Source organism: Dermacentor albipictus, chromosome 4, assembly GCF_038994185.2.
Source record: "Dermacentor albipictus isolate Rhodes 1998 colony chromosome 4, USDA_Dalb.pri_finalv2, whole genome shotgun sequence".
Lineage (NCBI taxonomy): Eukaryota > Metazoa > Arthropoda > Arachnida > Ixodida > Ixodidae > Dermacentor > Dermacentor albipictus.
In genome coordinates this window covers 175,546,137-175,563,565 of record NC_091824.1, presented here as the reverse complement: position 1 = coordinate 175,563,565, position 17,429 = coordinate 175,546,137, and the positions used below count along the sequence as shown (strand labels likewise).

The 17,429-nt window shown below is 50.0% G+C and overlaps 1 protein-coding gene across 1 annotated transcript in view; it reads right to left on the bottom strand.

Annotated features, from left to right (window-relative positions):
* LOC135919827 (uncharacterized) overlaps positions 1-17,429 on the bottom strand; it is a 167,889-nt gene that overhangs the window by 5,244 nt on the left and 145,216 nt on the right. The window lies entirely within an intron of this gene.

The window sequence follows — 17,429 nt, the reverse complement described above, 5'->3', positions numbered from 1 at the left end:
AATCAACAAAACGAATAACTTTTATTGTTCTCTTGTAATTTGTTTTTTTTTTATGTTTCCCTTTCTTTCTTTTTTTTCATCGAATATGAAACACTTCAAAAGAACAGGTAATCGTTTCAGCACGCGATTCTTGGCAAATCCCCTAGTGTGCGTATGAGCCATAACATGAGGTCATCATCATCATCATCATCATCATCATCATCATCATCATTATCAGCGCCATCAGGCCTAGGCTGGACGATGGTAGCCGCAACATCAACGCAGTCATCTGTTTAATAAATGGAAGTTATTTGGGGGCCTTGTGTTCATACAAGTTGGTGACCCGGACGTGATACCACAATCACAACTGTATACGTCCTCCAAGTTTCTTCTCGACGCCATGGAACCGGCCGCCGAATGACGACGTCTCGAAGAAAACGGAACGTCTTCTGACGCCGCGCTGAAACTTCCCAATTTCTGGCCCTCGGACTCTAAACTCTGGTTCCTCTGCATCGAGGCGCAGCTTCGCCGTCACCGAGTCACATCTCAGGCGTCCAAATACAACAACGTCGTGAGTGCGCTTAACCCGACCACTGCAGCTTTGGTCCGCGACATCGTCTCAGCTCCTCCGCCCGATGATTAGTACGATACCCTTAAGGGGGACGTACTATGGCGCACCACCGACTCTGAGTCGCGACGGATTCAACAGCTCCCCTCGATGACGATTTGGGATTTTTATGGCACAGCAGCCGTGCAGACTATAATGCGCCAAGCACATTCCAGCTGTCAGGTCATCCTTGCTTCCTTGCGTCCCTCGGTTCTCGGGTGACAGCTCCCCTCATCGGAGGAGATTGGTGACAGAAAACCGACTGAGCTGCTTCGCCCCATGACAACTCCTGGGATCCATCATCATCCATCCATCATCAGCAGACTGGAAAATCCTTCGGGCGCTCTTCATCCAGCGTCTACCCAACCAGGTACGCATAATTTTATGTGCCTCACCTACTACGACCCCTGTCGAAGCCTTAGCGACGATGCCAGACCAGATTATGGATCCTTTTTGTGGTGTCGGCAGCGGCAGGCGGCGGGTGCCCGGCGTGCGGAGAGCGCGCGGCGAGCGCCCGACGATAGCGACGCGAGAGAGGGAGGCGCAGAGACAACCGCTCTTGAGCAAACCACACAATGGACCGGCAAGCGGCCAATTATTGCACGAAGACCTCCCTGCCAGATGGCACCACCTCATTGGTCAAATGCCAAACATGTGACCGAAGGGGGGTGCACCATCTAGCCAAACTAGACCACAACATGATTGAACAGTTAGCAGGAGATCGCTCTGAGGGAGGCACTATACCACACTTTCCATTCTGTAATATCCGCTGTTGACCGTTGTAATGCACCCGTTGCAACACAACCCCAGCTACAGCAGCCCTTTGACGAACCCGACAGTTCAAGCACGCACCTTGCTGCGCAAGTAGAAGAGCTGGCGTCCTTACGCTTTCGGGCGAATAACCATCAGCAGCGGAATCGATCGCATGACCAATACGTGTCACGCCCTCCGTCTCCCTGTGTTTATTGGTATTACGGCAGATAGGGCACTCGAGCACGGCAGTGCCGTCCGCCTTGCAACTTTCCTGGAAACGGTCGGGCCAGTCACTGATGACGGCTAGTGCTACTGGCTCTGCATCAAATCGTCTGTTCTACGTCACCGACTGTGTCACGAAAGTTCGCTATCTTGTATGCACCGGTGCAGAAATTTGTGTCATTTCCCCTGCTTTTCAAGACCGCAGATAACATCGCCATGACACGCCTTTTCTCACTGCCGTCAGCGGTTCCAACATTAAAGCGTACGGCCAGAAATCTGTCACTCTTGACCTTGGTCTGCGAAGCCCTTTTCTATGGCTATTCACCATCGCTGACGTCCGCGGACCGATCATCGGCGCTGATTTTCTGTGGAAGTTTAACCTTCTCGTCGACCTTCGCAGCTGTCGCCTTGTTTACTCATCAACAAACCTGTCCGTACAAGGTATACGTCATCACGTCTGCATCACCTTTGCGTCTCGTGCAAGCACGCACCCAGGTACCGAAACCGTGGTCTATCATCCTGCTGGAATTTCCAGAGCTGTTCGAACCACCCTCGCCAGATCGTCCAATAGTGCATAACGTCACGCACTACATTGTGCCTATAAACGACTGCCAGTATACGCCCGACCTCGTGTCTTAGCACCAGAGCGTCTGAATATTGCAAAGCAAGAATTCGAACACATGCTCGAGTTGGGCTTGTTCGTCCTTCCGCTAGCCCTTGGTCATCTAATTTACACATGGTGCCCAAGAAGACGGCTGATTGGAGGCAGTGTGGCGATTACCACGCCTTAAAGTGGCGATTCCCGATAGGTACCCTATACCTCACATCCACGATTTCACCACATCGTTCTATAGTTGCGGCATATTTAGCAAGGTGGATCTAGTAAAAGCCTACCATCAGCTATCTGTCGAGCCTTCCGACATTCCTAAAACCGCAATTACCCCTTCTGGCATGTTTGAACACGTGCTCACACAATCACATAGCTCTTTTGGGTGAAATAATTAGTCTAATTTACATATTTACTTCATCTGCTACATAAAGCGAATTTCAAATGTATGATTTTCTGGTAAAATAAATAAAAGTTATCTGCTGCTTATTTCACCTATCATATATTTAAAACTTCAAGCGCATCTCGTAAAACACGGGATACAAGCATATGTGTGTATATATATATATATATATATATATATATATATATATATATATATATATATATTAGTCATATAATGAGAAGCCAACAAACACTGACGCCAAGTACAACATAGGGGAAATTGCATGTGCTTAATAAATAAATCAAGTAATGATAAATTAATGGAAATTAAAGTGGATGAAAAAACAACTTGCCGCAGGTGGGAACCGAACCCACAACCTTCGCATGTCGCGTGCGATGCTCTACCAATTGAGCTACCGCGGCGGCGTTTCCCCATCCACTTTCTTGGGTATATATGTGTACTAGTAGAACCCTGGGAGTGTTAGCCAGCGCCCCCACTCACAGACCTTGGCGGCGGACGTGGAACGTCTTATTTGCCGCAGGCGTCACGAGAACGTGATCTTTTCGGGTGAAGGCAACTGGTCAACAAACCCACATATGCTACCTGAAGGCATCAATGTTGCCGGATTCGAGACCCTCGTTACGTAATAAACGAGAAGAAAGGGGGTTTAACCGAGGGACCCGATAATTATTAGTCATATAATGAGAAGCCAACAAACACTGACACCAAGTACAACATAGGGGAAATTGCATGTGCTTAATAAATAAATCAAGTAATGATAAATTAATGGAAATTAAAGTGGATGAAAAAACAACTTGCCGCAGGTGGGAACCGAACCCACAACCTTCGCATGTCGCGTGCGATGCTCTACCAATTGAGTTGGGGTCTGTGATGCTCTACCAATTGAGGTCTGTGAGTGGGGGCGCTGGCTAACACTCCCAGGGTTCTACTAGTACACATATATACCCAAGGAAGTGGATGGGGAAACGCCGCCGCGGTAGCTCAATTGGTAGAGCATCGCACGCGACATGCGAAGGTTGTGGGTTCGGTTCCCACCTGCGGCAAGTTGTTTTTTCATCCACTTTAATTTCCATTAATTTATCATTACTTGATTTATTTATTAAGCACATGCAATTTCCCCTATGTTGTACTTGGTGTCAGTGTTTGTTGGCTTCTCATTATATGACTAATAATTATCGGGTCCCTCGGTTAAACCCCCTTTCTTCTCGTTTATATATATATATATATATATATATATATATATATATATTGTTACGGACGAGTTTGTGCCGCTGTGGACAAAAGGACGATGGGAGTTGAAGAGGCGGTTGAAGTGTCTCGCCGATCAGTAGATGGTGTTACCCTGGCTACTGAGCTACAACCTTGTATCTGTATATATTGTAAATCACACGGGTTAAGAGGCACTGGCAGATTTGCTTTAATAGCTTACAATGATTTCTTTTTTTCATATTTGATCTATCATAGACGTGCCTTGGTATACATTAGGTGCGCGCTATACTTATGCGTCTGCTTCCCAATTCTGCCACATTGATGGAGTCGCCACTCCCGGGCAGCATGGCTCCATCAGTCACTTTTTGCTATGTCTCTCAAGACAATGCTTTGTGAAAACACGCCGAAAGGGGCGAGCAAAACTATTCTGATGGAGTCTTCGGAAGCAACACGGCTACGAGAAGCAGGCGCCAATCAGGCGCCGTGAGGCACCACCTCACCGCTCCATTCTCGTAGGCCACGGAAGACTTTCTGCGCCGTCGCTGAGGCTGATGGGCAAGTTGGAGCAATCGGAGCGCGTGAACGAGAAGGAATAGTAAGAGCTGCCACTGCCGAGTTCTTCCTCCGCGAGGAGTGCGGCGGCCGCGAGCGCAGAGTCCAGGGAGCGCGACTCGCCAATGAATTGCGGAGTGCCGAGCCGGCTGCCGGCCGCCCGCAGAGGAATCGCTGGCGTCGAGGTCGTTCTGTTGGACGCGACGCTGCGCGGCGCGGCTCCCCGTCGGCCGCGTGGACCGCCGCTGCGAAAATTCCGCCGCACCAATGACATGGGGCGCATAAGCGGCGGCTCCGCGCTTGCACCCCGCGGCCGAGCTGCACTAATGAACGCGTCGCACATCGGGGTCGGGTGATCTTTCCAGGTGGCACGCTCGGGACACCACGGCGGGGGATCAAAGCGCAGGTAGCTGGCCGTGCTCTCTTCTTCATCGCTCCCTTTCAGCCGATAGACCGACCTTAAAGACTTCCGGTATGAGCTCGCTGAAAACTTCTCGGAAGAGGACAGGCACGCCGGCCACCGGACGTGCGACGATCGGTCGCAACTGTCTGACACGGTACGCCGCAGCCATTTAAGGTTAGCGATTCGCTGTTCCTCGCACTTCCTCTGCCCGGATGTTCTCTCAGTAAGTTCATTCCACATGGATCTGACATGCTTACGTTGTCCGGAATAAATAACTTCTGGGCGCCTCGACGACGGCTCAGCTTCGGCAAGTTTTCGTAGTTTGGGCGAAGGGACGGCAGCTGCCCCTAAAGCTGACGCAGTAGAATTTGCCTGGCGGCTTTGGCTACTGACCACCTTTGGTATGGTCGTCAGGACTGCCGGTATTTTTTTTCTGGGTAGAGGAACCGGTCGCCCCTCAGTCATTGCCGCAGTTGCTGACAGATGAGGAGGCAGGAAACGCTGGACTGCTACCGCCACCGCCGTACCAGAAACTTCGGCGCTATGTGGTGGTTGCGGAAGCTGCATTATTGGTTCCGTATTACCCAACACCTCTCGCAAAAGTTCTTCGATTGAAGTGTTCCTGGATAAATCTAGCCCTGGGTGGCAGGACTCGAGTTTGCCGCTATTTGACTCCATACCAGAGTTGTATCCTCGCGATCCGGTGCTTCCTGACCCTGGTCTCTCGTCATGTGATCCGGACATCGAGTTATCCATCTTGGCCGTCGTGCTAAACGTTCCTGGTTTCGGGCTTCCTGTTTCACGTTGCGCGTTGCTCGGCGCGAGAACTACGCTGCTAGAACGGCACTCGCTCCTTTTTCTTTCCGCCACACTTTTGTCGCGCCTGCCGGTCAGTGCGCAGTGCTTCCGCTGGTTCCCCTCCGCCGGAGTCTCGGTATTTCGGCCAAACGCATCACGGCGAGCCTCGATGTGCAGGTAGTCCGTTCCGAACCGGAAGGTAGTGCCCGCATTCGATAACCTCTTGCAGGTGGTACGGCTTTCGAGGCACTTCAGGAAGCGCTCGTAGCGAGGTTCTCTGCCGTCTTTCGGGGCACTGGAAAAGAAGCGGCGCGGCAATCGCACCCTGAGGCGACGCCGCCTGCGCACAAGCTTGCCATAGCACAGCCCTGCGAGCGCGAACAACGCCGATACGAGCACCGCGAGCGCCGGAAAGGCGGCCATCCGCCGCACGGGGTGCCACGCCACGGACTCCGGCAGGCACAGCCGGCTCGCCTTGGTCGCGTAGAAGCGCGGCGGGCACCTGCACACCGAACGCAGGCAGCGGGCGTGCTCGTTGGCGTGGCTGCACTCGGCGTGGCTCAGGCAGCGCTCGTCCAGGCGCCGAGACGGGGCGCACGCGAAGCTCGCCTCGAAGCGCAGCACCACGGGCCGCCGCTCGGGGCAGCCGCAGGTCCCGGACGCGCACGCCAGGGCGGACGGGCAGTCGAGGCGCTCGCGGCACGCCGAGCCGGGACCCGCGGTCGCGTTCTCCGACGCCGGCGGTTCCGTCGGGTCAGGGCGCGACACGCGGCGGGGCTCGATGCGCCGGGGACGAGGCTCGTCGTCGAGTCGGACGCCTTCGAGCTGCGCCGAGGCGAGTCGCAGGAGGAGACCGAGCGCTGCGATCGAAGCACAGCGCCGTGGCATTTCGTCTTCTTCGTCGCGGCAGTGGTCCACTCAATTCGAGAACCGGGCATCGTAAGAAAAATAATGCGCAACGAAAACAAGGAAAAGTGGCAAAGAAGATCGGCAGTAAATAACGTCAAGTGTTCGTTACGAGTATTTGATAATTACAGATCTCTTTACAGCGCCTAACTCCACTGTATTTTGTCAACGGAACGTACAAGTTATTTATCCGCGTGTTCACAATAGCTTTAGGAAGCTTCGAAGAGTCTATTGGGTATAAAAAGCGGGCGGAGGCGCTAACGCAATAACGGTTTGTTTAGAGCAGTACCGCACAGAAAAAGAAATAGACAACAAAATATTGGAAATAATTCTCGATCGAATAATAAATCATAAGGACATTATAGGTAAACGCACATTATACGTATGATTCAGTATAACGTACTGCGCAACAATACACACATTACCGGGAGCGACTAGTAAAGTAGCTATAATTGTTTAATTGTTCTCTCTGGCTTTGTCGGAACGAAATTACAGTGCACCCACTCAAAGAAAAAGGCCAACCGAACCAGCGGATGCTGGCCCCACGACAACGATGACACGACTGAAACAATAACAGAATGAATACGACAATCGCGAATCGTCTCAGGATGAAGTTTTTCTTGGGAGGCCAGCAGTTAAGACGTTTCTGTAAATAATGATGGTGCCTGCGGCAGACGCCACTGTATAGGTTAGCAGCTAGCCCTGTTAACCAATACTGCAGTTAAATAGTAGTTTTTCTTTTTTACTTCTAAATTGCATTTCTTTACTCCCGCGCTCTACTATTCAAATGTAGTGTATATTTTGATTGTAAACATGCTGGAAACCGCCTGCACCTTGGCCAATGCGCCATAGTGGGTCTGTGCCAGTGTTTGCAAGACAAGACAAGTAGCCGCCGTGGTTTTGTCACTACAGGACCACGGTGGATATTTGTCTTGGCTTGATACTTGGCTAAGGCATCGCGCTGCTAAACACGAGGTCGCGGGAAGAAATCACGGCCACGGCGACCGCATTCCAATGAAGGCGAAATGCAAAAAAAAAAAAAACACGTTGCAGATGACTCTGCCTCTAGGCACGTACTCTGCTTACGCCATTGCACTCTGTGAATGCGCATGACTAGCGAAGCTGTTTAGCACAAGACAAAGAATTTACACAGAATTTTGAACAAAGGTACGAACAAATTTATTGTCCTGATCGGTGGTCATCGTGATGATAGGTACGCACACGCGTTCTCCTATCACTGCTGTTATTAAGGACGATGAGCAAAACGAGAACAAGGTGAAAGCAGGAGCCAATGTTTCGACAAGTGGGCTTGTCTTCTTAAAGGCAAGCCCTCAATAGCAAGGGTTTAGCACTGTGTTTGAAGTCCTCAGACAGTATCCTAAGCATACGCAGATTCGACTAACGCGGGTACACTAAAATTTCTGGAACCCTTAAAAGCGTTAAGACGCGGTGTATAGAGCTTGTAGTAGCATCACACAGGCACCACTAGCTACGCGCTGCCCGTAAAGAGCCGTGCCAGTAAAATTACATCACTGTCATGTTTGAGCATTGATATCGTTTTGCAGGTCTAATATTTAATAGTTTGAGAATATTTAAGATAATTAACGCCATATATAGGGAGCCGAATGGCAACGCCGACGACGACGGTCAAAATTCTCCTATAGTGTCCATGTATTTGCTATCATAAGAAAATAATATTAATCAGAAGTGAATTAAACGGGACTGAAGCATGCAATGAGCGTGGATCAGGAGGAGGCCGGAAAGAAATTCTGTGGGGAATAAGAACTTGTTCGATCGTTACGCCGCAACTACGCACCAACCGCACGTGACGGCAATCGGCAATGAGGAACGTGGCGCTCATAGAAGCCGGAGGGACCGAGACGTTCAACCTTTCTTGTTGCCTGTCGAAGTACTCGACGCAATCACAACTCCTCACTACTGTGCCCTGTAAGTGTCAGAAGATACGAGGTGCGAGTTCGTTCGTGGTATCGGCTGCAGTCACGACAAGACGCCCGTAGTCGCATCGTCGATCGCGAACACTGACGATTACTGGACAGTTTTAGTTTCCCGCACGTAAAGGCTTCGCGTACGTAGAGCTCTTACGTGTGAGCAGTGCGCCTGCGCAGAACGCAAAGGGTTTGCGTGAGTCTCACGGACGTACGTGAGACTCAAAAGCTTGCGTACGTTCCTTGCGCACGTATTAGTATTAGTAGGAGGGAGGGGTGCCCCTTCTTCGTTCGCAGCTACGACAACGACGTCGTCCTCCTCCTTCTTCAATTCGGTGTTGTTTCTTTTTCTTCATCTTTCTCCTCTCCATCCTCACTACCTTCGTCATCACTACTTTCACTACTACCTCTACTACTTTCACTACCGCTTTCTATGGTGGTACTACGACACTCAACATTCCCTTCGGTAGTACTTTCGGTAACTGTATCGGTATTATCATCTGTAATAGTGTCGGTAACGGTATCGACTAACGGTATCGACACTCGACGGTGGTATCGAGTGTTGGACAACCACTGTCGTCCGTTTCACTTTGTTCCATAACGTCGTCCGATAAAAATGTTTGCATGTATCGGTCAATGTGGGCGAATGACTTCTACCTCGAACAGGTCATATTGCACTCCGCTCTCCAGATTTACGAATGCATCGAAAAGTGTCGGCAGCCACCGAAACGTTCGTTAACCGTCTACGCCCGTGTTGTGAATTCCCTTGAAAAATCGTTACCCACTGATTTCTAAACACATTGCAAGGCACTCAGATTTTTCTCTCAAGGAACAGAGACGATAAAGGCTGCGGTGGTGGTTGCACCACCGCCGCCACCACCGTCGCGGGATCGAATCCCGGCCACGGCGGCCGCATTTCGATGGGGGCGAAAGGCGAAAACACCCGTGTACTTAGACTTAGGTGCAAGTTAAAGAACCCCAGGTAGTCGAAATTTCCGGAGTCCTCCACTACGGCGTGCCACATAACCAGAAAGTGGCTTTGGCTCGCAAAACTCCATAATCTAAATTTTTAAATTTCGACTATGCCTGGTAATTTAGTTACTAAGCGAGTTACTAAGCGGTCTATAAAACAACCGTTCTTACTTATTTTAACTGTCTACTAATTTGGAATTTGCTATAACAATCGATGTTTCGCCTCTCGGGCGAAATTGCGAAATTTTGCAATAGTAATTCGTTCTTTCTCTCTCTCTCTGTGAAATATATATATATATATATATATATATATATATATATATATATATATATATATATATATATATATATATATATATATATATATATATATATATATAGCCGTTGCTAAAGATATAGCCGTTGATATAGCCGTTGCTAAAGATATAGCCGTTGATATAGCCGTTGCTAAGCCGTTGCTAAGCCGTTGCTAAACTTTCAATCCAAGCATTCTAAATTAGTAAAAAACGGAATCGCCATGTCGTGCCTTAAGTCTTCCCTCACAAGATCCTGCATGCACAAAATGAGCGCCAGTTTTAATGCGCAGGTCCAGCGCCTATTAGAAGCAGGTTATCCTAATGTAGCGGTGGCCACTGTAGCTGAGCGCCTAAAGAAGTCGGTGTCGAGGGGGACGGACGTAATTACAGAAAGCAGTAATCGCAAAAAAAGAGTAGTGGCTGTTCCGTATATTCATTCAGTGTCGCACAGGCTTAAAAAAGTTGCTAGTAGATATGATGTTAATGTTGCTTTCACTGCTCCCAATAAGCTAGGTAAGATATGCGCTGCCGTACAGAATAAGAACGAGCGGGTTAAAGGCAAAAAACGAACAGATATTTGTCCAGTGAAGCACAATAAGAACAACAGTTTTACAGAATGTCGTATGGGTGTGGTATATCAAATTCCCCTTAGCTGTGGCCAGTTCTACGTAGGGCAAACGGGACGGTGTATCAATCAGAGGCTAATGGAGCATAAAAGGTCGTTAACCGGTGGATCGCCTTCTAATCTTTCGCTACATTGCCGAGATTGTAACTGCAAGCCAAAGTTAGATGAATGCGCGATACTGTACAGGCATAAGAATGAAGATACGCGTCTTATGGTAGAGGCATGGCATATCTATAATGGTGGAAGTGCGTGCGTGAGTCAGCCTTCGATTACTTTACATAAGGAAGAGATTAAGTGCCTTAACAGCTATCTCTCACGTAGACCGGCACGTGTACCCGATTGACACGTGGTGTTACCATTCCTGAGCATGCGCAGATGAGTTTTGTGTCTTCTTTCATTTTTCGCCTCTGTGCTCCCTTCAGTTGATAGTCGGCGTTCGTGTTGTCCACTTCTCTGCTCTTGTGTCCTGTCTGCACGCCTAACTTCTAGTTTGCATAATAAATCCTTACCAACTAGCTCAGCTTTCTGTCGTTCTCATATATATATATATATATATATATATATATATATATATATATATATATATATATATATATATATATATATATATATATATATATATATATATATATATATATATATATATATATATATATATATATCATCAGCCTGGTTACACCCGCTGCAGAGCAAAGGCCTCTCCCGTATACTTCTCCTACAACGCCGGTCATGTACTAGTTGTGGCCATGTCGTCCCTGCAAACTTCTTAATCTCATCCGCCCACCTAACTTTCTGGCGCCCCCTGCTACGCTTCCCTTCCCTTGGCATCCAGTCCGTCACCCTTAATTACCAATGGTTATCCTCGCTCCTCATTATATATCCTGTCCATGCCCATTTCTTTTTCTTGATTTCAACTAAGATGTCATTAACTCGCATTTGTTCCCTCACCCAATCGGCTCTTTTCTAATCCGTTAAAGTTAGACCTATCATTCTTCCTTCCTTAGCTCGTTGCGTCGACCTCAATTTAAGTAGAGCCCTCTTCGTAAGCCTCCAGGTTTCTGCCCCGTAGGTGAGTACTGGCAAGACACAGCTATTATACACGTTTCTCTTGAGGGATAATGGCAACATGCTGTTCATGATCTGAAAATGCCTGCCAAACGCACGCCAGGCCATTCTTATTCTTCTTATTATTTCTGTCTCATGATCCGGATCCGCCGTCACTACCTGCCCTATGTAGATATATTCCCTTGCCACTTCCAGTGCGTCGCTACTTATTGTGAATTGCGCATCTCCCAGGCTGACGCCTTTCCTTATTGAGATTTTGTTGCTTTCTTTATGGAGGACTACGGTGGCTGTGGAGCCGCTATAGATATCTTTCAGTATTTTTACATACGGCTCGTCTACACCCTGATTCCGTTTTGCCTCCATGATTGCTGAGCTTTCGACAGAATCAAACGCTTTCTCGTAATCAATGAAAGCTATATATAAGGGTTCGTTATATTCCGCACATCTCTCTATCACCTGATTAATAGTGTGAATATGGTCTATTGTTGAGTAGCCTTTACGGAATCCTGCCTGGTCCTTTGCTTGACAGAAGTCTAAGGTGTTCCGGATTCTATTTACGATTACCTTAGTAAATACTTTGCAGGCAACGGACAGCAAGCTGATCGGTCTATAATTTTTCAAGTCTTTGGCGTCCCCTTTCTTACGGATTACGATTATGTTAGCGTTCTTCCAAGATTCCAGTACGCTCAAGGTCATGAAGAATTGCGTATACGGAGTGGCCAGTTTCTCTAGAAAAATCTGCCCACTATCCTTCAACAAATCTGCTGTTACCTGATCCTCCCCAGCTGCCTTCCCCCTTTGGATAGCTCCCAAGGCTTTCTTTACTTCTTCCGGCGTTACCTGTGGGATTTCGAATTCCTCTAGACTATTTTCTCTTCCATTATCGTCGTGGGTGCCACTGGTACTGTATGAATCTCTATAGAATTCCTCAGCCACCTGAACTATATCATTCATATTAATAATGATATTGCCGGCTTTGTCTCTTAACGCATACATCTTATTCTTGCCAATACCTAGTTTCTTCTTCACTGCTTTTAGGCTTCCTCCGTTCTTGAGAGCATGCTCAATTCTATCCATATTATACTTCCTTATGTCAGCTGTCTTACGCTTGTTCATTAACTTCGAAAGTTCTGCCAGTTCTATTCTAGCTGTAGGGTTAGAGGCTTTCATACATTGGCGGTTCTTGATCAGATGTTTCGTCTCCTGCGATAGTTTACTGGTATCCTGTCTAACGGAGTTACCACCGACTTCTATTGCACACTCCTTAATGATGCCCACAACATTGTCGTTCATCGCTTCAACACTAAGGTCCTCTTCCTGAGTTAAAGACGAATACCAGTTCTGTAGTTTCATCTGGAATTCCTCTATTTTCTCTCTTACCGCTAACTCATTGATCGGCTTCTTATGTACCAGTTTCTTCCGTTCCCTCCTCAGGTCTAGGCTAATTCAAGTTCTTACCATCCTATGGTCAGTGCAGCGCACCTTGCTGAGCACGTCCACATTTTGTATGATGCCAGGGTTAGCGCAGAGTATGAGGTCTATTTCATTCCTAGCCTCGCCGTTCGGGCTCCTCCACGTCCACTTTCGGCTATCCCGTTTGCGGAGGAAGGTATTCATTATCCGCATATTATTCTGTTCCGCAAACTCTACGAATAACTCTACCCTGCTATTCCTAGTGCCTATGCCATATTCCCCCACTGCCTTGTCTCCAGCCTGCTTCTTCTCTACCTCGGCATTGAAGTCGCGCATGAGTATAGTGTATTTTGTTTTCACTCTACCCATCGCCGATTCCACGTCTTCATAGAAGCTTTTGACTTCCTGGTTATCATGACTGGATGTAGGGGCTGTCCCGTACTCCAGGGTAGCGTACCGTACTGCTGCCGAGAAGTAGCGGCGCCTGCCTATCGAAGCTCGACCGACATTACTTATTAGGTAGCGTGGCGTTGTCGGCGGGCTGCAGGCATCCGGTAGACTATGGCGACCGAGCAAGGGCGAGACGATTTGCTAGTGCGAAACTTGCACGGTTTATTTAAAGGTAGTTGCAAGAAAATAAGAAAAGCATGAAGTATATAAAAGCACATTTCGGAGCCCCTAAATAGGCTCTCTACAAGTGTGGGCGGGATCTTGCTTCCGTCGATGTCACGTGACAGGCACAGAAAAGGGGCCGCTCCTCCTGCATTACCGAGCAAGGATAGGAGAAGTCAACCCTCATTTCGACGAATTCTGGTAGAAGGTCGGGCGAAATTCCTGTCGCCACGTGGTGTCAGACGCCAACCCTAACAGGGCATAGACCTGTACAACTTTCATTTTGTACCTCTTATTAAGTTTCACAACAAGACCTGCCACCCTCTCGTTAATGCTATAGAATTCCTGTATGTTACCAGCTATATTCTTATTAATCAGGAATCCGACTGTTAGTTCTTGTCTCTCCGCTAAGCCCAGGTAGCACAGGACGTGCCAGCTTTTTAGCACTGTACATGCTTCATTTGTCCTCCTAACTTCACTGAGCCCTTGTGGGAATGCGCGACCCTCGCGCCTCCCCTGATGTTTTTCCCGCATAGCGCGTCTCCTGTGGTCCCGCTTCGCAACGTGGCCTGCGTGACGTCAGCGCGGTGATGTGGTTAAAGCGCACTCCGAGAGATGGCGCTAGTGTTGCGCGGCTGCGGGGTTACCCTCGGCGGGGGAGACGAGGCGCGCTCTCTTGGGTTCCAGAGAGGCAGCGGGACAGACGTGCTTGCACGGGCAGCAGCCCTCTTCCCCGGCGGGTCGCCGAAGCAGCGCGGACATCCCGCGCGCTCGGCGACCGATGCATCTGCGAGACCGCCTCGCGTGGCCGCCTTCGAACGCGCCACGATTCGCGTGACTATACACGCGAACGACCAGGCGTTGGGATCCAGCATGGGGCGAACATATTCGCTCGCTTCCGGTCGCGGTAAGTCGGACTTCTAGACTTGTCGCGCGCCCATCGGCATGTTTTGTGGATAGCAACTCGGCTAGCAGGCATTGATGTATGAAAGGTGCAATAAATGCCCTTGTGACTGTTTGCACTACTGTGTTGTCGTTCCTTTGTCCCAAGAGTACGGTGTGAGATATCCCACATCAGACCCCACATCTGGCGCCCAACGTGGGGCTCTTGGGGCATGGGACGATAATTTTAAGTGTTGCTTCGTTCGAGACCTTTGTTTGAACCGAAGCGTAGGCCTAGCGTGGATTTTTGATCGCTAGTGTCAGCGGCGTGCTTTCTTGAGCGAGGCGGCGGTGGCTGTAGTGTGTTTGAACATGTCAACTTACTAAGCCTTTTCGCAAGTGTTTTTTTAATGGCATTCGTTGGTACGAGAGCCACGTGGTCTGCATCCTGGGAGAGCGAGGCTGAGCGCCCGCGGAGCAGTGGCAAGCCTGAAGCGAGTGAGTACGGAAGCCTCGTGGGTGGTCCGAATTTCCTATGTAAATATGTAAATAGCTTCTTCTATCTCTTTGACTCGGATGAAGTCGCGGCTCTGGGAGCCGGGTGGCCGCGGGCCACGGGTGCCACGACGGGCTGACTGGTATTGCGGCCTGGCACCGGGCGCTCCGACACCGTCTGGGACGGTGGGCGCCGTCAACTCGGATGCTGTGTGCACCGAGCGGAGTAGGACCACCTCACAGAGCTGACGTCTCCTCGCGGCTGCCGGTTTTGCGCCCATCTTGGGTGTTGTTTTTGGATGCCGGTTGTTGTCAGGGAAGCGACGCTTTAGGCCTAAGGCTTTATGAAGCTGCCTGTCGCACGTGGAGGGACACAACCTGGTGGACCGTGGCGTTGAGGTGTTGCAAGTTGCTTCCCTCATTCTATTTAGCCTCGCACGAATTGAAATACTCGTTCGACTCAAGAAAGCGAGCTTCGTTCACGTGAACTTAGCATCTGAGTATAGCTGCCCGATCTTTTGCTAGCCGAGTTGAACATCATACCACGTGGGCGATGCGCATGCATAATTCCTCTCCCTTGCACTACTTTAGTGTTTGCCGAGTGTGTTGAGTTTACGCAGTGTGATTGGAGTCACCCCTGGTTTGCCATCACCTGCACATCGTCTGCGCTGCTGCCCGGACTACGATCGAGCCACCCCGGGCGATGGTGATGCTGTGGCCAGTTCGGCGCGACGACTTCGGCGGCCTCCTGTATCCAGCTCGCAACCCTCGGCGGCGGACAAAAGAGCCGGCGGTCACCGACAGCTACTGCGGCTCCCGCCAGCAGGGCGAGTCGGCGCGAGCGACGCTTGCTCGTACCGACTACTGCGTCGTCGTCTCCGGAGTCCTGGCCTGGGATCGTGCCGTCGAGGCTGCAAAGCCGCTGCTGTGACCGGCGTACGCCAGCGGTGTACCCAAGGACAATGTCGGCTCGCATGCTATGGACAGCGTGTGGACATTTCCTCAGCGCGATCACTGTTGCATGTACCACCCTGTTCGCGAAGCACGGGTTAATGTTAGACCGTGTCACATGTTTCGCCGGAATAAGAAGTGATTTAAGGTTGGGGGGATGTGGGAATGCGCGACCCTCGCGCCTCCCCTGATGTTTTTCCCGCATAGCGCGTCTCCTGTGGTCCCGCTTCGCAACGTGGCCTGCGTGACGTCAGCGCGGTGATGTGGTTAAAGCGCACTCCGAGAGATGGCGCTAGTGTTGCGCGGCTGCGGGGTTACCCTCGGCGGAGGAGACGAGGCGCGCTCTCTTGGGTTCCAGAGAGGCAGCGGGACAGACGTGCTTGCACGGGCAGCAGCCCTCTTCCCCGGCGGGTCGCCGAAGCAGCGCGGACATCCCGCGCGCTCGGCGACCGATGCATCTGCGAGACCGCCTCGCGTGGCCGCCTTCGAACGCGCCACGATTCGCGTGACTATACACGCGAACGACCAGGCGTTGGGATCCAGCATGGGGCGAACATATTCGCTCGCTTCCGGTCGCGGTAAGTCGGACTTCTAGACTTGTCGCGCGCCCATCGGCATGTTTTGTGGATAGCAACTCGGCTAGCAGGCATTGATGTATGAAAGGTGCAATAAATGCCCTTGTGACTGTTTGCACTACTGTGTTGTCGTTCCTTTGTCCCAAGAGTACGGTGTGAGATATCCCGCATCAGACCCCACACCCTTCACTGAGCCCTGAACCCTCCAATTCCTCCAATAGCACTGCGAGACTCGCTTCACTAGACAAGGTTCTAGCGTTAAACGTTGCCATGTTCATATTCCAATGGCGGCCTGTCCGGAGCCAGGGATTCTTAACACCCGCTGCTGCGACGCAAGTCTGACCGCCGCCGTGGTCAGTTGCTTCGCAGCTGCTGGGGACTGAGGGCCGGGGTTTGATTGTTGGGTTCATATAGGAGGTTGTAGCCAAGTACTGCACCCGGGTGACCAATCCTGCTCTGGTGAGGGAGTGCGCTACCGGTTCTGGTCACCGGGATCAGGCCACACTCCAGGCCTGTTTATGCAATTTTATCAACACGCGGATTTTTTTTTAATCCGGAGGAAAATTGCGCGGCACCGGGATTCGAACCACGGACCTGTTGCGCGCGAGGCGGGTGTTCCACCTCTACGCCACCGCTGCACCCGCTTGTATATATGAGATAGAGAGGTCAGATCGTTTGTAGTTTGCCCCCTACTCCTTGAGAAATAGTTGGTACGCCACTGCACCCAACTACATATACAATTTTCAAAAAGCTGTGTTTATGGTCACTCGATCCTACGCTGCTATACCCTTGCTCGTTCATGACCATTTCTCTCAACTTGTCATAAATTCATTCTGCGATCAGATAGTAATTGATGGCCAATTGCCTATTTCTGCCTTCCCACGTGATCTGGCCATCTCACTTAGGCAACATATTCACGATAAAGAGGTGACATTGCTCACAGAGATCTAGCATTATCTACGCGTCGTTGTCGGTATAACCATCTAGATCCTGCATGTGGGCATTCATGTCACCCAACAGGATAATTTTGGCATAATTTTCAAAAATCTTAATATAAGCACTTAGCCATTCCACTAACTCTTGATTCTTCTTCATTCCCCAGCCACAGCGTCCCACAAGGATAACAGGAGGACCAGGCAAGTCGTAACAAAGAAC